General features: G+C 34.5%; 1 pseudogene; it reads right to left on the reverse strand.

Annotated features, from left to right (window-relative positions):
• The window catches only part of LOC108712383, a 613424-nt pseudogene that overhangs the window by 473081 nt on the left and 113520 nt on the right, over positions 1-26823 (reverse strand).

Below are 26823 nucleotides of genomic sequence, written 5' to 3' on the forward strand. Positions count from 1 at the left end.
TAACATGGAAGGCTATTTGCCTCATTATACAACAGATGCAATGCCTACAACTGCTGAAAATTCTCTTGGGACAAACTTGACAGTCACTGATGTACTTCAGGAGGCTGTCCATTTTTAAGTAAAACATTGATTGGCAGCTGTTCTCTCCCAAAAGGTTGAGTACAGGTGTTTCCAATTTTGTAGTTCCGGATGAGTTCACTAATAGGTTTCCCAAGCCTGTCTGTATGCAGCTGGGGGTTTGAGAGCTACAGGCAGACTTACTTCAGTACTGGTAAAGTTCAGTAACCCCAGGGATAAAAAAAAAAATCACATTCTAATGAAATGACACAGTGCTGGATAAAAGACCACGGTTCTCACTTAGTAGCTATGACAAGTTTGCACTCCTTCTTTACCAATATGAATTTCATATTCATGAAATAATCGATTAGCAAATAAAATTCCATTATAAAGTAGCAGCACCACCTCAGCATACACAATTTCATCTCGATTAAGTAGCCAAGTGAGGGATCTAATATGTACCTTTAAAATATGGTGCCACCAAATCTTTGTATTTGCCATAATTAATGAGTAGAGTGGATATCAAGAACATACATCTGCTTTTCATAAAAAATTTATGTTTCCTTTGCATATTTGCAAAAAAAGAAAGCCTAGTGCCCAATAGCTGTATGCATGCTGCAAACAGAATTCTATCAATGGAAATCACTTGTTGTTGGGTAAAGATACGGTAAGTTGGCAATCTTCTGCATATGACTGGTAAAATGGAGCCATATAATGTACAAATCTCAAAACCTGTAAGTGTAGCGTCATTTTGCTAAACAGAACATAATTATTAGTGATGGGCGAATTTATTCACCAGGCGCGAATTCGCAGTGAATTTCCGCATTACGCCGCCATCGAATACATTCGCAAAATTGCCGCAAAAATTCACCAGCGAAAATTCGCTGGTGGCCAAATATATTTGACACCTGTGACAATTCTGACGCCTGTGATAATTCCGACAACAGCGACAATTCTAGGCGCCCATTGACTTTGATGGGCGTCAGAATTGTCGCCGGCGTCAGAATTCGCATTTTCGGCGAAGCGAAATGGGAGAAATTCGTCCATCAATACTTATTATGGAAAGTGTTCCTTGTTGATGACTACACGATCAGTTTAGATAAACCATGTTCTATTTACCAGCTGTTGCCAAGCATTGCACTTACAAATCATATATAATATAGACATTTCTATGAGAACCTCATGAATCCCTGACACATCTGAGCATTCATTAAAAAGCTTAAAGATGGGACTTGAATAACAATCTGCCATTACTAATTAGTATTTTCAGTTTAGCATATTCACTTTCAGACATATTGCTGTTTGCACATGGTAATTTAGGTAAACAGATAGCATCCACAGCTGCATCAATTAACACTGCTAATCAAAACTGAATTCAGGTAATTAGGCCCATTTATGGAAAAAGTCTATAATTTGGGTGGGGGCTGAATTCTTGAGTAACATTTATAAAAGAAAAAACCTTTTTTTTGTGACTCTAGAAAATAAGAGAAAGAAAATGAAAGATTACACACCAAAGTGATGTGTACAGGCAAAATTGACAAACTGAGGCTGAATATTTAATTGCTTTTATTAGAACAATTTTACTTTTCTTTTAAATGTTTTCACTGCAATTACTGCTGGTTCAACAACATAATTATTGTCCAATATATGTAATAGGAGTTCCCTGTGTTTTAATCTAGGTCGTACTGTACTTCTCGGTGTAATCATCAAATGCCCATACTGCCTCAGATGGCTATAATCACAACTGCAGCATCCAAAAATATGAGCACAGAAGCAATAGAAGACTTTAATGGGCACATAGCAGCCACTATGTGCTGCCCCATTCTGACATCAGATCCTAAACATGCCAACCTGAGGATCACTTAGGTTGGCCTGAGGCCTTCACATTTCTGAGTATTGATGAGTTAAACAGCAAAAATGTTGTAAAACACAATTAAATTCAACATATTTTTTTTTAATTGCTTTGTTGCGGCGACTATTTGTAGCAAAATAGATTATGGGTGACTTTTTGTCTATGGAGACATTTTGCCTACCGGGTAATATTTTTGTCTTCCATGCGACATTTTTGGTGCACACAAAACCTACTGCGTGATGAATTTTTGGCGTTCTGCTAAACTTTCTGTTGCAGCGAAACTCAGAAATTTGAGGTCAAACCATACATGGTGAAAACATTTGCTCATCACTACTCCAGAGTGTTTTTACTAAGTATATGGCCAGCAAATCAAGGCAACCGTACAAAATAAGGCATTGTTTTTCTTTTACTTAAGCATTTAAGTTGAGGTTTCTTTTTTTAGAAACTTGAACCTTTTGTATACTGTCATATAACTACCATGTTAAGTACTAAATCCTGCACTCTCTGGCTCATATGAAGCACTGTGTATATAATTAGGAGGAAAGGGAAATAACCATAAATAAAACATATATAAAGAGAATTTTATATAGATCAGACAAAATTGTTCCTTTACCTTTGACTGATCAGGCTGCAGTGTTGGGGTTTGATCCCTGGTGTACACAAAGCTGTTATAAGAGGCATGTTGGTCTTAAACTTCTCAAGCTTGGACTTAATGTTGGTATCTACTTTCAGAGGTCCGTGTAAATCTGGGTGATAAAATACTTTTGTCAGCCTGTAACTAGCTTTCCTTAAATTCTGCACCTAATGACAAACATTTTTTTAGTAAGAAGTTATTGATTTTTTCAAGTGATGTAGGAATCATCTATCATGTTGCCAAACAGAGGCTAAATCTTGTCATATTAAGGCAGTAACATTTATATTGATTTTACTGCAAAACTGCCTATACCGACAGGCTCCCTCCTGTCCTATAAAAATACAAAATGGCTTCTCTACATTACATTAACTTAAACACTACTTAAACAGTAATCCTATTCTGTTGGGTATGTGACTTAAAAAGCATGCAGTCTATAATCAGCAAATATCCTTCAAGAATAATTATATAAGCTGAAGGAAAGATTTGAAGCAAATTCAAATTTCCTCTATAACATGTTATAACTTTCTGTATAAAATGTATGAAACTACAAACATCATGGATAGCAGTGGCCCACAGAGTCTCATAGGGTTCTTTTAGTTTACAGATTTCTTCTATCTGCTTAAATGCACTTATCTGCCCAGTTTCTAAAAGTACCTCCTCTTTGTTAATCAGAGCCCTCTGTAAGAAGATAAATATATATTTAAAACATGAGCTAACACTTTATGTGCCTTGAGCATATTTATAACTTACTTATGACTGCAAAAATTTTATGACCAGCACTCTCAAAGCCCTATGTAAACACAGATGATGCGGAATTTGCAACAGAAAACATTGCACTATATTGTAGTGAATCATCCCTTCTAAAGACACATAACCACCGAACATATCAAATAGACAAGGCAAATACCACGGGCAAACAGAGGTTTGTACATTACACATTCTAAATTACTCTCTTTATACTTCAATTTCTCTTGTGGTCTTACCTGCTTTCCTTAGCAATGGCCATGATATGGCTATTTCTTCTCTTCCCAGATGTACATATGCACTTATTAATAGACTGAAAGAGCACTGTGAGCATCAGACACACAGCAGCTCACTTAAGGGGGCCCTGAATCTTTGTTTCAGGTCTGCAATTTTTAACTACAATTAAAGATAGCCTCTTCTCAATTTTGTTTGATAACAGTACCCATGCTTTGGACAGTCTGCTGGTAATTAATGGTTCTCTGGCATGGAAACTTCTTATTCTAGTCATTTTCAAGAGCATTAATCTAGAATATGGGTACCATATCTGCACAAAAAGTGTCCATAGTAATATAGAATGTGAAGGATCAGCATTGCAATTAACTTGATATCCCAAAAATATTATTATAGTACCAATAGTACCATAACACTTGTAATCCTTGGGGCCTTTACTATATATTATCCTTGCTAAAGGCCATATTCAAGTTAATTGGAGTGCAGGTACTTAATTATATATATATATATATATATATATATATATATATATATATATATATATATATATATATATATATATATATATATATATATATATATATATATATACATTTATATATAGAAAATGGTGGATATGAGCCGCACAACACGCACATCACAACACGGGTGCTCATGCTTAGAGGGTAAATGCAGGATACGAAATGATGGCACTCGCAGGATTTTAGCAAAAACAGACAAAAATTGTCAAAAAAGAAAAGGGATAAATAAACCTTTTCTTTTTGACACTTTTTGTCTGTTTTTGCTAAAATCCTGCAAGTGCCATCATTTCGTATCCTATATATATATATATATATATATATATATATATATATATATATATATATATATATATATATATATATATATATATATATATATATATATATATATATATATATATATATATATATATATATATATATATATATATAGACAAATACAAGATTCCTCTGCACTCAACCCATTATCAATATATATACATATATACACGCGCACACACTCACATATATATATATATATATATATATAATAACATACCTCATCAATATACTCTATACTTTTCTTTGAAATTCCTCCACAACAAGATCAGCTAAGCTCTTGGAACAATCCCTCTGCCACTGAGACAGCTTTGCCAGGGCTGCTTCATGTGTCCTCTCTAGTCGTGCCTCACTGATGAAATTCATTGGTTGAAAGAATGAAATGGAATATTTAGAGAGATCATTTGCACTGTTTACATTTCAATAGAATAATTAGAATAAGTCATCATTTTAATTCAAGATAGGTCAATCATCCTAATAAAGGCCAGCCAAGTGTAATCTTCCTTAAAATAGCTTGTTCCTCAGTCACCCCTCTGGACATGTGTTATATTGCATTTCCATACAAAGAGACAAAAGCCATCACTTTCATAATTACTGTGATCCATGTTAGCATTTCAGCCAAAATATTAATTACACTGAATAACAAAGGAACAAGTGATGGCCTGTACTGCACTACACATTCATCTTTATCCATAGCTTGTCATAAAAGCAAACTACCAATCAGATTCTCAATCATAAAAACCAATAATACTGATCAGGAAACGTTGAATAAATTTACTCAAGAAATATAAATATAGTATTTCTACCCAATGATATTACCTGCTTTTAATGATAGGTATAATTCTTCCAGGCCAGGAAAATATATTCCCATTTAAAATAATGTCCTCTTTAGATAAGGGTGCCTTGTCGTTTAGAAACAGAAGGGTTTCTACTGCTATGAACAGTTTGTCCTAGGAATTCAAAGAAATGTATTTAAATATATTTAAATTCTATTAAGTAACCAAGTACAGAGGGGAATACCCTTAGTTCATGGTGGTTTGGGTGCTTAACCTGCTGCAGAAGACCATATAATCACTTTACCTACATCACAAGGCACTAACGGGGGAATGTAATAAAAATCGCTAACGGAAAAACTATTCGCAATGCGAAAAGTTATGCCTTTGTGCGAACAAATTTTGCTTTGTGCGAATTTAATATAGCTTTTGCGAGCCCGGAAACTGTTTAGCGACTACTTCCGACAGTGAAAGACCGTTTGCGAATTTTATAGTTTGCGCCAATGCGCAGTCAATGTAATAAAACTTCTTACTGAAAAAGTCGTTATGTTTGCTCCAAAAGATTACGACACCTTCAAGCACTTCTAATGAGTGCGCAATTAAAATTCGCAATGCGCAATTAAAATTCGCAATGCAGTAACAGTTTAAGGAACAATATTACATTGCGAGATGTGGATTTTTAGTCTTATTGGTGCGAATTGTTTTGCTCTTTGCGACTTTTATTACATTCCCCTGTAAGAATCCAAGCAGGCGTCTTTGACCTTCACACAAAGCTCTTTTAATACCATATTTAGCTACAAAAAAGTAGACATTAGATAAAAAAAAGGAATACAAATGTTGCAGGCATTATATAAAATAAGCCACTGATAAAACAGACATAAGCTATTCCAAGAAAAATACTTTAGATTCTGAATTTGATCTGATTCCTTAAAAATAAATGTGATAATCTAAATGGTAGCCATATTTTTATTCCAAATTGAATTATCAGCCTCTCAACTAAAAAAAAATATGACAATGTCACAATATATGTATATAAAGTGTTATTTACCCTTCAAGTCCCTATCATTATATGTCATAGACATTCTCTCTGTCACTGTCACTCTGACACTCATTAACAATGTGTCATTTTGGCATTTTCACAACAGGCGCTGCAGTAAACTGCCTGACACACAGCATACACAGGGAAATAACCAGACACTGAAAAGGAAATGGATTTCAAATTGTTGTTAGGAAAAAGTGAACATTTAAAATATCTGTCAATAAAACACATAACAGTGTTCAGATACAATGAATGCATTACTTATAACATGTTGACGCTGCCAATAATACACATTCGCATGTCTCACACACACACAGTAATATATGTAATATATTTATATATATGTAATCCCACAGTACCAGCACTCACTCACAGATGTTGCCAGTGGTGCGCGATCAATAAAGCATATATATTCTTACGAAGGATCAGCACACACTGTTCTGTAGTGAAGTAGTAGTGTTTTGATTGAAATAAACACTACTACTTCACTACAGAACAGTGTGTGCTGATCCTTCGTAAGAATATATATATATATATAAATCTACATATAACCTACTTTTATTTCTGAAAGCTCAACACTCCTTGGCTGGTCCACATAGTCCTGCAGCTTCACATGAGCAAATGTTGACTCTTCAATGGTAGTGATCTTTGTGACAATGCCATCATACTGCTGCCAAATTTTTCGATTTAACTTCTCTGATGTAGCAGCGACTTTGTTAATTATGATATTAGTGAGCTGGCGGGTATGATCAATCATCCACTGTAAAGAAGTCAGACAAAGAGACATCTAATCATTGCAGCCAGAGCAGATACATTTTGTTTCTTTCTCCTATGTGTCACAGATTCTATCCCTCCTGACCCTCTACACAGCCATCGACTGTCAAATTTAGATTCAGAAAGCTCCCATCCTATCTTTATCCTTGCCTTAGATCTGAGATTCTTGGCTATCAGAAGACAAGCGTCACCAGCTGTCTCGGAGCAAGAAGGCAATCAGGTGAATACTACTTATTATCTTTCTTTCCTTTCCGAGGAGTGACAAGATTGATTTGAGACCAAGAGCACATCCCTATACCAGGAACAATTACTGGGGTCTAAGGTTCTCTCCCTGGTACATATGTAAAACTGCAGAGTCGGCATCTCAGCACCTCAGTTATTATAAACAAGACATTACAAAAGTGCATGTCAATGCCTGAATGTATAGATATATTGAACATAATAAATAAAAATAAAATACGGATTCAGGGGATAACCATATATACAGTCATACTGCTCTTACACACACCCAAGGAATATCCTTTTTCAGTCAATTAATATTAATTAGGCCCAGCGAAACCGTGAGTAAATGTCTAAGTTATCTCTGGATGTATTCATGCAGAACAAGTTGCATTATTTGTTACAGAACAGCTTCACTGTGAATATTTAAATGATTTAAAACAAAAGTAAACATTTATGTGAATGTTTCCAGTGAGGAACAGTTACAGTTATGATCATTTTAATCTGTCTGGAAATACTACTGCAATGCATCTGGAACAACTGCACTACATTTCAAGTAGGCAAATCAATCTAGAAAATATATATGTTTCTTGCAATCAGAGCAGCCCTCTCATTTGGATTTTATAGTCATGTCCCTGTATTTTCAAGTGGCAGTAGCAGTTACAAATCCAAACTTTTCAAGGTACAACTGAGATGCAGTAGAATATTATAAAACCACCGTAGTAGTATAGATTATAAATACAGTTCCAGCTTATTTTATTTTTTTTAAACATATTTTCCTACTTAATTACCACTGCAGTGTGTGTGCTCCTGAAGTTTATTGCCCAGAAAGGAACTGCCAAAGAGCAGAACACAGTAACATTGATAGATTCCACTAAAAATGGCCATAAGTAGAGGGTAAGGAGATCATGATTTAGGACGAAAGATGAAACAGATGCATTACACAGCCAAGATCAAAAAGATCCATCAATTTATTCAGAGAGTCAAAATCCAGCTGAGCGGCAGGAGCCCTATCTGCATAATAAGAAAGGTTGACTAAAACATAAGGATTAAACAGATGAGCCTTCTCTGGTGAACGCGTGGTGGTGATGCCCTGCTGAGTCACTTGTAAAGACTCCTTGGAATCATACACCTGCTGATCAGTAGAGAAACCTACAGGATAAATTGTACTAATAGATTAAATAGCCTATTCCAATGGATATCAGATCTAAATATCTACTCTTTCCTTAGCCAATACATCCATTTTCTCCATATTTGTTGATTAGGTTTGCTTCAATAATTAAATCAACCAATATAAGGCCATCACTCTCTATACATGATGAATGAACAATATATACTGGTTTTTCTGATCTTCCTGACCCCCAGCTATTGGGAAAATTATTTCATTACTGTCTTTGAAAAATATACTACATACCAGATAGAATAGAGTGGCAGAATAATGTAAAAGACCAGCTGGTCTATAGTTTATTGCAGGTACTTTTGGATAGTCTTGGCCGTTTGTCAAAATCTGATTCCTGATGAGGCAGTCTTATTCAACTTAATACAATTGTTTTAAATATATTTTGTTGGATATATTTCTCTTTTTACCATTTCTCATTTATTTGTCACAAGTAAACTAATAATAAAAACTCATATGAATATTTCCAGCTCATATTTTTCCATCATGGTTTAGATTTTAGCTTCCTTTTCAGCTCTCCCAACTTTATCAAATTACCTGTTTGCTTTACAAAAATCTGAACACTGCAGAAAGCAGAGGAAATGCAAATGTTTCTTGAACAAAACTCTTTACGGTTTATTGAGCTCGGATCATTTTGGTTACAAAAGTAAGCGTTATTATAACAATCACCTGTAGATGACATCTTTAAACCTTAATTTGCAGCAAATACTAAAATGCATGTCACTGATGCAAAATGCTGTAGATTCTACATTACATTGTAACCTTTGGAAATAGCGTTGCCTAGCAGTGCTCTTCATGGCCAGTGTCAAAGAACATTTATTTTTCTCTGAATTGAATACTTGAAAATGTTGATCATATAAGTTGTTTTCTATTATAGTATTTATTCTAGTTTTGGCAGGATAATACCTTTACTGAGCTGATGTATTTGATTTTCAGATTATCAGATTGCAGCCTGCAGGCACAAGTATCTTGATTGTTTACATTGAAAGCTGTAAATGGTAGGAGCTAACAAACTCTTTATAAACGTATATACTTGATACCCTATATCTTAAAGCATAACCAAAAGTAGTGTTTTGTTGTAAAAATTGTAGACAACGATACAATAGTGGGCATAATACAGGATTCCTATCACCTAACAGAAGCTATAGGTAGTTAAGACCATTCATAGGATAACCTTATTGAGAAGGTTGCATTGGGTCATGGTACATATATTACAATACCTATAAAAGGACCTATATTAACTCAAGACAAATAGTCTTGACTATGATGAAAAGTCAACAAAATTTGAGGTCTATATCTAAAAGCAGTTGCAGTCTGCAATGCAAAAAATGTACACACAAAAGCATTACAGATCCAAACTAAGTTAAGAGATAGCTAGATAGACAAAAGTGTAATGCAAAAGTGTATGCAAATTAGGGCTCTTTTCAGGATTCACCCTTATCTTAATATAGTGGATTCCATTCCTAACAGTAATAATGTTGTAAATGTGTCCAACAAAAATCCAGATCCTCATTGTATTAACATTTCTTTGTGGTATCCAATTATGCTTTGCCATGCAAGCTTTAATCTTATTTTTCCACAACAATAACGTTAAGAGTTGAATATTTGGAAGTGGAAATAAAGTGGAACATATTTAAATCAAAAAGAAAAATCACAATTTGCAAAATGGAAAATTACAAGAATATTACCTTTGTTTGAAAGATACTATGTTTTACACGTTTATTGTCATTGCTTTCCGAATATGTTTAATGTTGCCTGTCTTTTCTTTTCCTGTCCTTTCCCCATCTGCTTCCTACTGTATATCTAATAATTCAGTTTTACTAAAGTAACAAGAACTGTTGTCTTTTCATTCAGGCTAATTGATTTGCAAAAGATGAATGGAATGGATTTGTAGTAAATTACCTGGAAAAGAAAATACTCAATCCTTGGTATCTGCTGAGAACTGATAACCAAACTTTCCACAACATTGTCCAAGCTACAGACAATCTCTTCAACAGATGGATTAAAGCTGACATCTGATTCGTTTAAGAATGGTTTCTGTGAGAGGGAAAAATGTGAAGCATTTAAACAACTGTAAGTCTTTATTTTTACAGATTAAAAAAAATGCCTTTTTAACCAAGTTTTACGTTCACAATTGCACATGATTTAGACAAAGTAGATAATGTTTGACTGGCTGTGGATTCAGATAACAGACGCAATCAATTCCCCCTGTTTCTCTGCTTAGAAATCCTTAATATGTCCATGACAACCAATTTTACAGTGTATATATTGTGTTTCCTTTGCCAGATGAGGCTAGGAGGAACCAGCTTTCCATTTAAAAAGTCAATTTTAATTGCTATTCTTTCAGTTCTTTTGTTGCAGTGTGAATATGACCAGTGCTGGGAAATAGCAAGCCTTTTAACCTGGAGAGACCTGGGTGCTTTTACAGCTATCTGAAAAATAATTAAATATCTAGTTCTGTTGCTTTGACAGTTCTGTTCTCAAGTTTATGCTTGGAAAAAGGAGGAAATAATTCCCTTACTAGAATGTACAGCTTAAATGAGTGTCTTGGTTCATTAGGCCATAAGTTCATGTAAATATAGATAGTTCTGTGATTGTAATCAATGTAATACTTTAGAAAAGTTCCTCATTAAGGTCTAGGGAAACTATCACTTTTATTCAATAATACATTAATTTGGACTTGCAATAAAAAGTCAGTCTCAGAATCACCTAAAGAATAAGGCTTTCTAAAACAAAAACCTGCTAATTGATGAGTGAAATGTGCTGCTCAAAATGCAATTAGTCATTACTGGAGTAATTAAGCAAGACTCAAGACTGGCACAATTAGTACATTTTGACAAATAACTTATCAAACAGGTAAACATGTATAATGAATTGATGAATTATAAACCAAAGCATAATTTAACAGTTAAAAACCGCGATATGTACATGTACAGTAAATAAAGACTATAGTATGTTAACCACTCTTTCCATATTATTCTCAATACCTTCTGAATTAAGGATGCACACCTTACAATGTCATTTAAGAGCCATACACTTCTTGTACATTTTAACAGTTTAAGTTTCACCCCACTTGCTTTGTTTGGATATCATTTTACAGTGTCTATAACATTTGTAATGAAGGTGTTTAAAAAAGGTGTTAATCAATATTCAAATGAAGATGCAACAGAGTGAAAAGACAATCCGAAATATGAAACAAAAAGCTAATGGTAACATGTAATAGAAGTAATTAATATAAAAATATGTACAAAGTGAAAAAGTGTCGATTTGAGCAAAAATACAGATATGAATTTAGCAACGTAAGGAAAGGGACTGAGAAATTGGAACCAATATGTAGCTTGAAAATGTTTTTTTCGGAAGAGGCCTGATTCAAGGTGAAAGCCAAAATATTTTTTTACAATATTTAACTGAGAGAATCAAGAATAAAAAAGGGCTATTCTCCCAAACAACAATCATTTAAAAACCTTTATTTGTAGCAAGGAAGTGTGCAAAGCAGTTCAAATAATGCTTTTCCATGCTTTCTTTAATTATTGTTTGATCAAACTGGCTTCTTGAAATACATTGTTTGTTGTGAATGACTTTGTGAGACTATTCTAAAAACAAAGATAATGATCATCTGGACAAAAAAAGACACTTTAATAAAAAGTCCTAAAAAAGATGATCATCATTGCTGAGTAACATGAGAGACCAAATATGTTTCTCTGGATTTGCATTCAGTTTTTTCTTATAAAGAGCTGTACGCATATATTTGAAAAATCTATTTTGACTTTGTTCTATAAACTTCCAATCAATCTCTATTATAGTCATGACAACTGTGTATGACATATGGCAGGGGAAATAATCAATAAATCACCTAGGGAAGAACATCTATTGAATGCAAAGGAATGATGCCCATTCAACTAATATAAAACAAAATATTTTCTAATGGTTAGTAGATGGAGTGTACCACTGTAGGCAAGAATCATGCAAATAATATCAGGAGATCTGGAATACAAAACTCAATCAAATAAAATATATTTATAATGCTTTATTGCTAATATGAGTCAGGAAGGCTTCAAACATCACCAAAGTGATCCCTGGACCTCTCCCGTTGACTTATACAGTAATTCGGGGGGTTTTAGGTGTTGAATAGTCAAATTCGAATTCTTAAAGGGTCAGAGTACTATAAATCTTAATATTCAAATTAAAACCCAAATTGAGTTTGGATAATTCACAATTCGAATTTGAGAGTTTTGACCAGAAAAAAACCCCTTAATAAATCTGACCCTAAGGGGCAGATTTATCAAGGGTCGAGGTTCGAAGTTAAAAAAACTTCAAACTTCGAATTTAAAAGGAGCAACTGAATAGAAGTCCGTATTGGGCCTACTTCGACTTGTCCGATCCAAGGAATAGCGCCTTTGATCTACTTCGATTCGAAGTTTTTCCCCCAAAAAACATTGATCTCTCAAACTCCACCAATTGCCTCCATATAGGTTCTAGGAGGTCCCCTATAGGCTAAAACAGCACTTCGCCAGCTTTTAGGTGGCGAATGGTCAAAGTTTTAAAGAGACAGTACATGATAAATTTCGAAGTTTTTTATCAACTTCGAATCGAAGTTGGACTATTCCCTAGTCAAAGTACACCATAATAGCTCGAAATTCGAAGTTTTTAACTTTGAAAACTCACTTCGATGCTTTATAAATCTGCCCCTAAGTGTAAAAACCACAAAAAACACAACAATTTGCCCGGTAACAGTTGTCGAGGTCCTATAGACATTAATGGGAGCTCCCCTGATCCTATAGGAACATATTTAATCAATTCAATCTTTTCAAAATTTCTTTCCCTTGTAATTGTCCGAGAAACTCATATTTTTAGAGGTTTTTCATAATTTTTAGCTCATTATTCAGCTTTTTTAGCCGTGGTTTCAAAAACCTCTAAAACCACTAAAATGAGACTGTTGATAAATACGTCTCCACATGTTGCATGGTTGGTATTGGTGAGTGCACTGCTACATGCAAATATTGACACTATTTTTATGGGGTATATGTATTTTATAAGGAATAATGTACCTTTACTTATAAGGATTTAAGATATAAGAATATAAGGATATAAGAAGTCATCGCAAAAACTCCACAGGCAGACGGCACTTCTGGATAGATTTATTGGAGAAGAAACTGCTGTGAACCACCTAACGCGTTTCGGGATCGTATCCCTTAATCATAGCTCCAAAACCATATTTATTGAATTCAAAGTTTACTTCTAGTTTCTTTATATTTCAGTTTAAGGACGTATTATATATTTTAATAAACGTATTTCAAGAAGTCACTTGACAAAAGCATACATTTTAAACACTATTTATAAGGCTATCTTTTACTGGTTATTTGTGACTCTTACATTTTAAAATGCAACATAAATAAACAGTCCATGCTAAACCAATTATCTAAACATAGTTTAGTTTTTAGGTTTAAATATGTGTATTTTTTTCACATGATAGTATCCCTTGGAAGAGTCATGTTATTCCAAGCCATTTTTACTTATACTTCTGCCTCTTGATTGGGCAGATTGCCATAAAGTTTAACTACATAGTAAAATTGGGAATCCAAGTACAAAGAAGTTCACATTAGGTAAACAGTCATCTTCCAAGGACCATGCTGCTTTTCAGCAAGGTGCCATAAATGAATAAATGAGGTTCCAGAATGGCCCTTAACGGCTTAATTGAGCCTGATGGTAAGAGAATGTTTTTGAGCAGTTTGCGGTTTTGTCGTTATAATCTACATGCATTACTCACTCCCAAAGGAGACAAATAAACATGGTTTCATTCAGGTTATATTGATATAGAATTGGCTGAGGACTAAGAGCAATTACAATAATGTGTTTATCAAATAGTCTGTTGAGTCGGCTGGCATGGGGATTTTTTTTCTCTCCCAGATTTATCCTGTTTCAGTAGGATGCTTCAAAACCATCTGTATTTACCACTTTGCAAATAGATTTGATTTCTAATTCAGATTTAATGCCAGGTTTTGATAAAAATGACAGGATTTCATGATGTATGACACTGTCAACATATATATTTATTCTCTGAATGAAAACAGCTATTTGTAATGTTCAACATTACAAGTGTTTTATTGTAATGAGTATGTCTAAGTGATATTGTAATCTCAAAACAAAGAGCTTTTAGTCTCTGTCAGATATTTGAAATGTCTGAGCAATCATAATGTGGATTGTAAGAAATAAAAGCACAAATTACAATTTATCTGTCAGTTTAAACATTTTTCAGTTACTGGCAATTTGGAAGAAAACATTTAAAAGAAGAAATAAAACCTAACATAGAAATTATTTATTTTGTTTATTAAGTACCAAAGTCGCCCTGGCATTGGTTTACCTATAGAATCCAGCCAGATCTGTGGTTTCATATTCTATATTTGGAATGTTTCATATGGGTAACTGCATTGGTACAATTGACCCTGTAAGTGCTTAGTCCAAATATTGACACTTGTTTTGTTGTTGCTTAGAATATAGGGGTTTCTGTGAATCTCAACTTCTTTGCTTTCTGAAGAATGTTGACTTGCAAACTATTCACAAATAATGGTACAAACGTTTGTCTATTTATGAATTGAAAGTGCATGTTTCACCAATACAGTCATCATACAGTCATGGCAATTTACCTACATGCCTTCCCTGTGTACAGTATTGGCAGGTATAAAGTACAGGACTACCTTGTTTATGGTTTATGCCAGCTAGGTGCTGCTAAATACTGCAGAGGCATGGCACAATGCTTTCTGCATATACTTTTGTTGTTGAACATGTACAGGCATTTATGCAATTTATACCATTGCATAAAGGTATGAGGTGGACATGTCCATATAATGTGGACATCAGGCTTTATTTCATTTCTTTTAAAAACAAATGTATGACTTTTGATGTAAAGGGTGAAAAGACCTGCAAAATCCTCATCCTCAGCAGACCTAGTGCACTTTTTATTAACTAACACATTCAATAAAAAACAATGGTTACAAAGAACGCCTTGACTATGCTAGGAAAAACAAAATAAAGAAAAGGTTACTGCTTAAGCCTGGAGGTGGGGTGTATAGAGGTTAAGGTATACTTACCAATCAGTTTGTCCATTGTTCTGCAGTGACCTATAGAACTAGCTGCAGGCCCACCATTTGGGGAACAATGGTTGGTGAGTTTTAAAGTTTTAATGTGAGCATAATGTTTTATTGTCACAGCTTGGAGAAGGAAGCTTGCCAGGGATGGAAGTTTCAAAACCCAAGTGTGTGAAGGTGGTAAGTGGTCTAGGTTATGGTCTGGTCCAAATAGTTATGTTATTATAGTTACCCGCTTTGACTTTGTGATCTGTTGTTCTTGCTGGGGATGGGCAGCATTATATGAAGGTGATGGTATTCTGATCTAGAACGTTATGCATTGCTAAAAGCAGAATTCCTTTTAAAGTTTAAATCACTTGGTAGCGTAAGTAGCACAGAGCTGTTTACTGAAGATATATTTCTAATTTTGACCATATACTTTGTTCATTTTAAATTGGTCACCTGCATTGAGTAATTTGGTAAGAAAATGTACTGTATGTCATTAGATGGTACCATAAATGTTGGAACATACCATAAAGATGAGGTTTTATTGGGAACCATATGTCATCAGAAGGTTGATTTCCTACGTACTCATTTCCTTTGCTGTACGTTTCAATCATGTTGACCAGGTCATTAAGTGAAGCTTCAACAATATTTCTTAGAAAATTAGACATTAGCGTAGCTAAACTGCAAATTAAATGATCCATCCTCCTTCTTCTTAAGCCTTTGGGCAAAAAATAAACAATGCTTTGAAAGGAAGCTTTTTTTAGCATAGTGCAATGCCTTGTATTGAAATGCTCTTTATTAATGGAATTAACTAAATCCTTCTTAGACTATGGGAAAAAATTCACAAAGAGCAAAATTTTGCTAAATAAAAAACTGCCTGTAATATTCTTCTTTGGGCTTTTATTGCATTGCAAATCTTATTAGCGCATTGTGAACCTTTAACACCTGCTCTGAAGTTTTGTTGAATATTTTGTCACAAAATATATTTTGCGATTGTGAAATTTTATTACATACACAATGAACAGTTGCAAAAGCAATTTTGTGGCTAACTTTGCAAGGAATTTGTAGAGGTCAAAAATGGTGCAAACATGGTCGCTACCATTTGCGAAAGTTTTCTGCACTAACAAAACATATTACATTGCCCCATGTGTGCTGTATAATGATTATACAATATAATGACATTATCCAAGCTAGATAAATGTTACTTTTATATAATTTATTTATTTACTAGGACACAGATTAGAAAACTCAGAAGCAAAGTTTTTGTACCATTTGTACTTTCAGCTGATAAATGCAAATAAAATCCTTAGCTACATGTAAATGAATTATTTTGACCATAACACCATGCAACACTAATTTTACTCATACTAATTGCAAAAAAATATCAAAATAAAACCCATTCTACAATATATGCTGGATTGAACATAGTAATGAACTAAGTAATGAAATTTTGAGGAAAATATACAGTGTTGCTTTTAATATGTTCCTGGAAGGGTAGGAGAATGTTAATTTGCCAGTACACAATAAAATTAAACAGTCTCTTCTGCGCTACCAGTCCATTTGCTGATTAGCATAGGTATTATAACATCACAGCAGAGATGGGGGGGGTTGATCGTTGGAATCGTGTCTGCTATCATGGAAAATGTCTTTTTAAGCAAGCTGGGTCAGGTTTGCTGCTATCTGAATTGATTTACATTGATCGAATTTAATCTAGAATATATAAAATTTAGTGCAGATAGTAGTTATGCAAAATGGCACAGGGGTAGAACTGTAACTCATACATTAATCTTTGTTTTTAGGTTAGATTTGTACATATATTTATCTAATGATTTTCCTGCTTATAGTTTACAGTAATATTCTTTGAATTCTGCGATTCTAGCTTTCTTGAGAAAAATGCATGGCAACAATAAATCTATTCACCATTTTTTTCAGGCAGTCACCAGCTTACAAAATGTTGCTCATTTTGCAAACAAAATCTGGAACAATATTAAAAATTGTGTTATATAAAGGAAGTTGCCTACAATGGAAGAAACATATTTTATTGCTCTTTATTCCTAGGGGCATATTCATTAAAGGGCAAATTGTCGCCAGCTTCTGCTTCGCACACAACGAAGTAGCCATATTCAACCATTCGAATTTCGAACTATTTTTCCTCTCTTCCTTCACTCGAACTAAGTAAATAGGCCCCTAAGCATTACCAAATATGGCCATACTTTAAACTCTACAAAAAAAAACCCTAGAATATCTCATTCACAGCAGAGAGATTCCGAAAAATTATAATAGCATAAGTATTCCCCAGTACTAATCAGAGAAACTCAAGGGATTTGTGGCCGTATAAAGAAATGTTACACTTGTGGTAGAATTAATTGACAGGCCTATAAAGAGAGATTTAGAAATGAGAAAATTAAATATGAATATTTATTTGTTATGATCTGTGGCAATCTGCTTACCACAAATTGCCTCATGAATTTTTTTTAAGGTGATTCATGGCTGATTCATAAATGATTTAAACTGGAAAATGCATATTTACTATTATAATTTGGCTTGGGAATTAAAACATGGTTGATTCACTCATCTGTAGTCACTGATGGATTAATTTGATCGCTAATGATATACCTCCCTGCCATGATTGGATAATGTGTATATATAGTGGCATTTTACTTGTTCATCTACTTAAAATTATTTACATGCAGTTTGAATACTGTAAATGGCAAAACATGTTTACATTGAACAGGCAAATTGTATATTTAAAAACAGAAAGGCTAATTTACTAGGGGGTTGGCACAAGGGTTGGAACAAAAGTGCAGCCCATAGACCTCAATACAGTAAAACCTTATGTCACCCATTGTGAAGTACAGACTGCACCCTGCACTTTATACCAGATAACAAATACAGTTCAAGAATGCTCTATACTTAATGATTGCCTTGAGCAAGGGAGTAGCACAGGAGTCCTGCTGTGCTATGTACCCCCTGATACCCCTTCCATGAAAAAATGGGCATGTGAGTTAACTTATCTTGTCATTTCTATAGGGGATGCAACTTACACCTGCCAGTGCAGTTTTCACATCTAGGCAAAACCCTGCAATTAAGGGAGCATCGTCAAAAAAATGGTCCTATATTTCTACTTGTAACAGGGCCCCACATGATTAGTAGGCTCTGTCACATTGATGTTTAACAACACTAGGCCTTTGTTGTAGAAGGAGACACTTCAGAGGGGATGTGATGAACTCAAACAAGTTTTATTGATGTTGCAGCCTTCTACAGGCTTTAGTTTACAGTGCAGACATAGGCTCTGGTTGCACACACAGGTATTCCTCATACAAAATCAGTTACTCATGTACACCACAGCATTCTCCCCACTGAAGCCTCCAAGGCCTATGGGATGCACTGGCCTATGGGATGCACTGGTAGGAGTGTCATTAGCTGTTAGGGACTCACTAACCTAAGGGACTATCACCCCCAGTCTCTGCTGTGTCTTCACTTACACGGCCTAAGCTTATCACGTATGCCCTTTACCTACATACTCCTGAACGCTCACTTACCTCTCTGGTGTACAATCACCTCAGGGCTCTAACCCCAAACTAATACTCCTTGTTGGGACAACAGGCTGTCCTTGCTCACTAGCCCTCTCTATCTTTCACTCCTGGAGCGAACTTATTTGCCCCTGTTAGTCCTACATCACCAACCTTCCCCAAAGAGACTGGTTACTTCAGTCTGCTGCTGCTTCTTGATGTTACAGGACAAAAAAAGGAAGTGCCTCAGCAAGGACTGTCTTATATAAGCTCACAGGTGGGCTTAACACCACCTGTTGTGTGCACTGAAGTAAAGTTTATTTACATAAAAAAGTAAATTCTTTATTTTTACATGCTTCATGCACTTTTTAAATTTTATCAATTACTCTTACTTAAATGAGCTGTTATATGTAAAGACACAGATGGTACTTTGCCCCAGATTTTTGCCTACTGTAATTTGCCAAATGAGCCATTGTAGGTTAAAGGGGTTGTTCACTTCCAAACACTTTTCACTTGATTTCAGCTATTCTATAATAATAATTATTTTTTAATGTTGTGACTGTTTCCACTCTCCTCTTTCCCATGAATAGCTCAATGAAGGGCAACATTTAGGGGCAGATTTAGCAAAGGTCGAAGTGAAAATTTGAATTAAAAAAAATTGAATTTCGAGCTAATTTTTGTGTACTTCGTCTAGCGAATTGTCCAAATTCTATTCAAATTTCAAAATTTATCATGTACTGTCTCTTTAAAATTTCGACTTCCGCCATTCGCCATCTAAAACCTTATTGCAATGGCACAGAGGCCAATAAAGCACTGAAAGTTCCTGTCAGTCAATTGTCTTCTGAAAAAGTAATGTTGCTTTCAGACAATTGTAACAAAGTGCCATGGTGGGCAGTTATGTCCACGTTGACCCTGCTTTTTTGGCTACCTACAGGGACAATGGGTTCATTGTTCTTAATGGCCCTTTGTGCCTTCACCCTTAAAGTTTCAGTATGACCTATAGAAGTTAAAGGCAGATGAATTCAGATAAGATGGAGACCTAGCAACTTTATTTACAAACATCAAAACCATTGTCTAAGGAAAACTACCCTTTTTCAGTGATTAAACTACATATATGAATAAGTTAAATGAAAAATAGAAGCTACAGCACTTAATTAAATTAATATGAATATGAAATATGACCTTATTGCAGATCTAAGACAGCAAATATATATTATATTTACCTAAAACATCACCCAAGTGACCTTCAATCTGTGCTTTCAGGTGTATATAGGAGATCAAATTTCCATACTCCCCAATTATCATCTAAGTGGGTTTTTAGGCTGAGCCTGCCTTGCCACTGCTCCAAACCTCTCCAGATAGTGACAATGTTATATGTTATATGCTAAATCGATAATGTAAGTTAATAGACCAGGAGACAATTTTTGATAATCGTACCTCTAAAGATGGAAGTGTGATAAAAGTGTTTGAGTGCTTTCGTGTTGTTTAGTAAATGTGTAGTTGACCACATATTCAAAAAAGGAGGAGAGGTCAGGTTATAACGTTGACCAGTGGAACTTCACAGATGCCCACAGAAATAAACCAGAAATTCAAGGAAAAAAATACACAAGATTTATAGAATCAACATGTAAAAGCCCATAATGTTGAAAAACATATTTAGAACACTATTCAGAAAGTATATTTTAAAATAGGTAAATGGCAGACCCATTTTGTTCTTAATACATTGAGGTTTGAAAAAGGGTTTCTCAAACCAGCGACAAGTAGTATTTTACATTTTAGGATAATCCGTTTTAGAGACCTACTTGCTACAGAAGTTGAGCAGAATGGCAGGCATGATAGGATGGGTTGTGTATCTATTTTTTAATTTGCTGCATGCACAATGTACATTTTCTCACCAATGAAATCTTTTTCGGCCAGCACTCTGAAATCTAAAGAAATCTAAAGAACAAATAAGAGTGGAGAATAACATTCGTAAACAGCCCAGCTATGCAATGCAAACAAGTTTTTGTTATTGAAACCCAGTGACTTGTAAGCTCACCAACCCTTTGGATGTTGCTCACAGTGTCCTAAAAACAGATGCTTATTTTTATATTTCTGGATTGAAGGCAAGTATTGGTTGCATAAAACCATGTGTATTGCCAAACAGAGCCTACTGTAGGCTGCTAGTCCACATAGGGGCTACCAAATAGCCAATCACAACTCATATTTGGCATTCACAGGGATTTTCATGCTCCCCAACTCTTTTTATATTTGAATAGGACTCATGGGTAAAAAAAGGTTGGGGACCCCTGCTCTAAAGCATGATATAGCATGTAAAAATGACAATCTTTTACCACTAAAAATGTTAAAGAGCTTGGCTATCGAATCCCTGCTCACAAAATCACTTTTTAAATAATTTACAAAGAGCCACTGTAAAACTGTCAGTAAAGGCCAGATCTAATCAACTTGAACGCTAATCAAACTTAAATTCTATCTTAGTTGATGGAAGAAGTGAAACAGAGCACTGAATGACTTGTTATCCAAAGGACTGGGATTTAATTTAAATAATAGTGTGCAGTGTACAAAAGTAATGGCAACTTCTTTCTTTCCTGCTGCCAATTGTCTCTGTGACTATAATTTTTTTAAAAACATATCACTCCTATCTCTTTCCTGCTATTGTGTCTTTCCATCAACATGACTAGATTGCACCAAGCAGCATTACTTTTATTGTTGCTGCTACTGTATGTGTCTTTTAGTGGTGCACATTTTAGATTTCTATCTAACTTGAAAATGCAGACTGGTGTGAAAAATCCCACAGCTATGAGCATTACAAACAATATACCCCTGCTTCAAGTAGAACTACAGCATATGCAGGTTACATTGGAAAGCAAAATTTATGTAAGCTAAAAAACAAAATTCCACAAACCTACTCCAAAATTACTTTTTGCTCCAAACTTTATCTAGCAAGAGAGAAGGCCTGAGTCCAATTTGTTACTTCAAACATTGTTAAATCTGATATGTTAAAAGACAGGCTTATCACATAAAGATTCTGTAAGTGATTTCTTTGGAGACATACATATCAGAACTAGTGATGAGCAACATTTTTCTCCAGGTTCCACAGCTCCAAGAGGTGAAAGAAATTGTCGTCCATCAAATTAAATTGACTCCCCCAGAGACGTCAATGCACTTGGAAAATATTTTGGCGTCTCATGAATTTTCAGCGAAGTGAAAAGGGTCCAATTCACCCATCGCTAATCAAAACCTTTCTCTAAGGTTTTATCCATTTATCTGCCTCAATGTAGTCTATATATTGTAAATATTGTTTTTATTATTTTAGCTGTTTAGCTTTGGATATTCAACACAGTCATACATTTTATATAGAATGTTGTGGCACAAATCTATTAGCTTCTTCTCACAGTATAATAGATGCATTGCTCTTGTCACAATATTCATAAAATATCAACAATATGCAGTACCCAATGCCTGACACAAATCCAAACGTACCTTTGTTAAAGCCTGAAGTGATTTGTTGTACACCTTGCAAAGTTCTACAGGTATGTATGAATATATTCTCTGAAGCCATTCCTTATTAAGTGGTGTCACCATACAAGGGTCTATGGATTCTTCAATAATCTTGTAATACAGTATCTGCAGAAAGATAACACGGTATGAGAACAGGTTCAAGAGATTTGCTCTTCTATCAGCTAATGTTATGAATGAAAAGGTTTTTTTACTTCTCTTTGGCAATATGTGACACCCTGCTTAAAAAAAGACAAACTGTGCAATGCTGTCACAATGTGTGTTAAGATATGTCAGAAATAATACAGTTAAGCCTGTAGTAATACCCTGTATTGCTATTCCGTGGATTAATGTTCTTCAGGGAAACTGATGCTTCCATTTGAGCCATTCTAAATAAAGCTAATTATTTCTTCACCCTGCTGTCAATTAGGTTCAATCTTGCAATATCAACAAGTTTAAACCTAAATAGAATTTGAATAATAAAATCATTGAAAAGCCCTTAAGAAGATGTAGGTTAATACAGGATGTATTATAAAGACTTATTTTATGAGACTTCTGAAAGTCCTAATGTTTAAATATAAGAAGTCCTTTACCTAAATTAAATATGTATGCATATGTATAAATAAATATATTTATATATAGAAATAGCCAGACTGGGTGCAATACAAAATACAGCCACTTTTCAATGCCTTTTTTCTTGCTGTGATACTACTGTTTTATAATTAATTGTCAACCATTTCCTTTGCTCTGATCTGTATCGGTACTGTATTCTGTTGACTCAAAAACACATTTCAGAGAGAAGAGGAGAAGTGGAGAAATTATCTTTGTGCATATTACAGTTTTTTTTCAACATTTAAGGTACCATATGCCACGGTGAACCATGTGTTGTTAAAATAAAGTTTACTTGAGCAACACATTGCACACTATACACCACAGAGAACATATCTGAAATATTTGTCCTACTGTATATCTGAAACTCACAGCTCACCAGTAATTGCTCAGTTATAACTTGGTGAAACAATAGGGGTCGCAGGGTTTTCGTTTTCAAAAGTACATTTTATTTAAATAATCAAGAAAGGATGCAATATCTATTCAAAACAATCAGCAGTCTATTGGAAACAAACATCTGGTTTAAGGATGTTTATTATATTATCCCAGTGACCATATTGTTCATCTAAGCTGATTCATGCTCCTAATAGTAATAAAGAATGCATTTTTAGTTTCTGGCAAACCTTTTTATTAAGGCAAGCTGTAGACCAAGCCCCACTCATGTGTTTGAAAATGAGCAGAGTAGGGTTGCTCTGTGCCTACACTATCTAGAGCTTCATGCAGTATAATAATATAATCACATAAAATCTTGTAAAATGCAGCAAATGTTATTAATGCATGCAGTGGTGCACCCTGTATTCAACTAAATCTGTTGTGGACTAAATCTGTGTGTCCCAAGTGCTTCAATTTAACGTGGACCATGTCTCTTTGTATTATATAACTTTCTTGTTCAACAGCTTAATGTTTAAAGTGCAATTTGGTTACATATTTTACTAATTCTAGTTGCCAGGTAGGGTTTGGTTTATAGGTTGGATAAAATACAGTAGGAATGGGGTTTAACACAAAAGCTAAGTAATGAAAAATAATGGTATTAAAAATTCAATGCATTTTCTTGTTGCAAGGTCACTCTCTCTCTCAAGCAGCCAGAAGGCAATTGATAATAAAGATTCAATAGACACACAATATAAAGACAAATAACAAAGAAGATCAAATTTACCGCTGTCTACAACATATTAAAACTACATTTTGGTTCAATAGAGAAGGCACTTATATTTTTGACTGATAAATGTGTACATTTCAGCATATTTTTACAAGATTAAAGGACATTAAGGCTGCATGAAAAGCTTCACAATGCATTCAAGGCAGGTGTGGTAAATCCTTTCAGAGATCCGTGGTATTGATTGTGTTCAGCATAATTTATTGTTCTCTTATAAATACAGTATTAGCAATGAATGGCTGATTGCAACCTGCAATGCTCTAAGCAATATCTAAGAAGCCCACAAGCCACATATATGGATCCTGCTCTATTACATTGATTTCATCTACAGGCATGAGTAAGTAGGTATTTTATATGCAATGAATAATTGGTACTGTTCCCTTGCTACATGCTGTGCATTGTCAGCAAAAGGCACTAAGTAAAGCTTTTAAGTTTGAAAATAGAGAGTCTGTGAGTTAGAAATTGTCAGAATATGCAAAATTCAATTTTGAAAAATGTCAGCCAGAAAGAACAAAGTTAAACTTTCTTGGTTTGAAAATATAACATTTCCTGTAAGCCAATTATTATTATTTTTAAACTGTGACACCAAGGAAATAAAAGACACACATTTTAGATTCATTTTGCTAAGTTTAGTATTTTAGAATCTGTACATATATAAAGCTCCCCATTCCCCTCTCTTTTATCTTTGAGTTCTCATCATAGCACAGCAATAGTCATTGCTTTTTTGTTCTTTCACTGTGAATTTCAATGTATATTTTTCTTGTACAAAGTAGATTGCTTCTCTTCAATTTTGCACATACATAGAAATAATGCACATAAGCAACAAAATGATCAAGTAAATGCTGTGGCACATGCAGTGGAATATATATGTTTGTAGCATCATTTTGCCACCAGAATTGTATTTGTTTATGACTATGCTAAGACTATGGCCTGGTGGACAATATTCAGATAAGGCATTCATTACAGCAAAAATGCATGACACAAGCTCATTAATTATTTTCTGAGAAAGATCTTCACAAGTGATTATTAACAGAGGCAAACTAATGCTACTTGCACCTGTTCTGTTGATGCATTTCTGCACTTCAGAGCACGTACCAGCCCTGCGTACTAAATATATGAGCACGTTCTCTGAGGTCCATGCTAAATAACCCTACTTGGGAAATAACCATCCATTTCACAGATGTAAAGTGGTTCTGCCCGATGAACTATGCATATTAGATTGAACATAGCATAGGCTTCAATGCTACTTTTGACAAGAACAAGTTGGAAATGGTCACAAACAGCAGCAAACATGGTTAATGTCATCATATACAACTGTAATTACTTCACTATGGTTTGGCAGCTGACCTTAGTTTCTTTAGAAGCATGTCAATTATTGCATATATCATATAATTCAGATAAATTGAGTTCATTTTGTTTTTGTCTTGTCGTGCCAGATTTGAAATAGCCTTGTGAAGTTTAAAACATTTCTGCAGCTTCTTGCATTATATTTACTATAGTAATATGTAATCAATCATTATAGCAATGAACTTATCACTCCTCTGTTATGGTTGCACCTTTGGTTGGGGATAACATTTTAGCCCAACAGATGCCCTTTAAGGGCTCTTAAACACAAGCAGTTTTGCCCTGTGGTCAGTTTTAATGCATTCAATGAAGGGGCAATCCTGGGACTACAGCCCAGATGCTGCCCCCCCACCTCTTCTTCTCCATGCTTAAAACATCAGTGTCAGAGCAGGTCAAAGGGGGGCAGTATTGCTAGTGCAATGAGCACAATGGCGTAAAGTTGTAACTGGCCTCTCACTCTTAAAGTTGTAATTGGATACATTTGCACAAAAAGTTGCACAGACAAAAAAAAACACAAACAAAAAAAGTCACCACAAGAAAAACGCCCATTGACTTTAATGCATTTGGACAAGTCGCTTGTGTAAAAGAATTGTCAAGAGTAAAAAATTTACTTCAATGAGTTTCACAAATTTTTCTGCAAATCAAAAAGGACACAATCACTTCTCATGATTAGCGATGGGCGAATTTCTCCTGTTTTGCTTCACTGAAAAATTTGCGAATTTTCTCAAAATCTGCGAAACGGTCAAAAAATCGAGAAAAATCATGAAATCGGAAAGTTCAGGGAAAAATTGTGAAATTTGAACGTTTTCACGGAAAAATCGTGAAATTCGAACATTTTCACTTAAAAAATCAAGCAATTTGAATGCTTTCACTTAAAAATCGAGCAATTCTAATGTCTTCACTAAAATCAAGCATTTCGAATGTTTTCACAAAAAAAATCGAGCAATTCGAATGTTTTCACTATAAAATCGAGCAATTCGAACTTTTTCACAGAAAAACTGAGCAAATCGAACGTTTTCACGGAAAAATCAAGAAATTCTAATGTTCTCATGAAAAATCGTGAAAACCAGAAATTTAACCGGCGAATTTTCACGGGAGATTCGCAAATTTATTCGCTGGCAGCGAAACACAGAAATTTGCCACAAATTCGTGCCAGACAAATTTATTCGCCCATCACTACTCATCATCAATTGAAATACATTTTCTCATTTTAAAACATAAGCAAACTGAACAACATACAGAATCTGTGATATTGTATAGCAGTCTTGAAATGATAAATAAGGATCGATATATTT

This window comes from Xenopus laevis, chromosome 3S (genome assembly GCF_017654675.1).
Source record: "Xenopus laevis strain J_2021 chromosome 3S, Xenopus_laevis_v10.1, whole genome shotgun sequence".
Lineage (NCBI taxonomy): Eukaryota > Metazoa > Chordata > Amphibia > Anura > Pipidae > Xenopus > Xenopus laevis.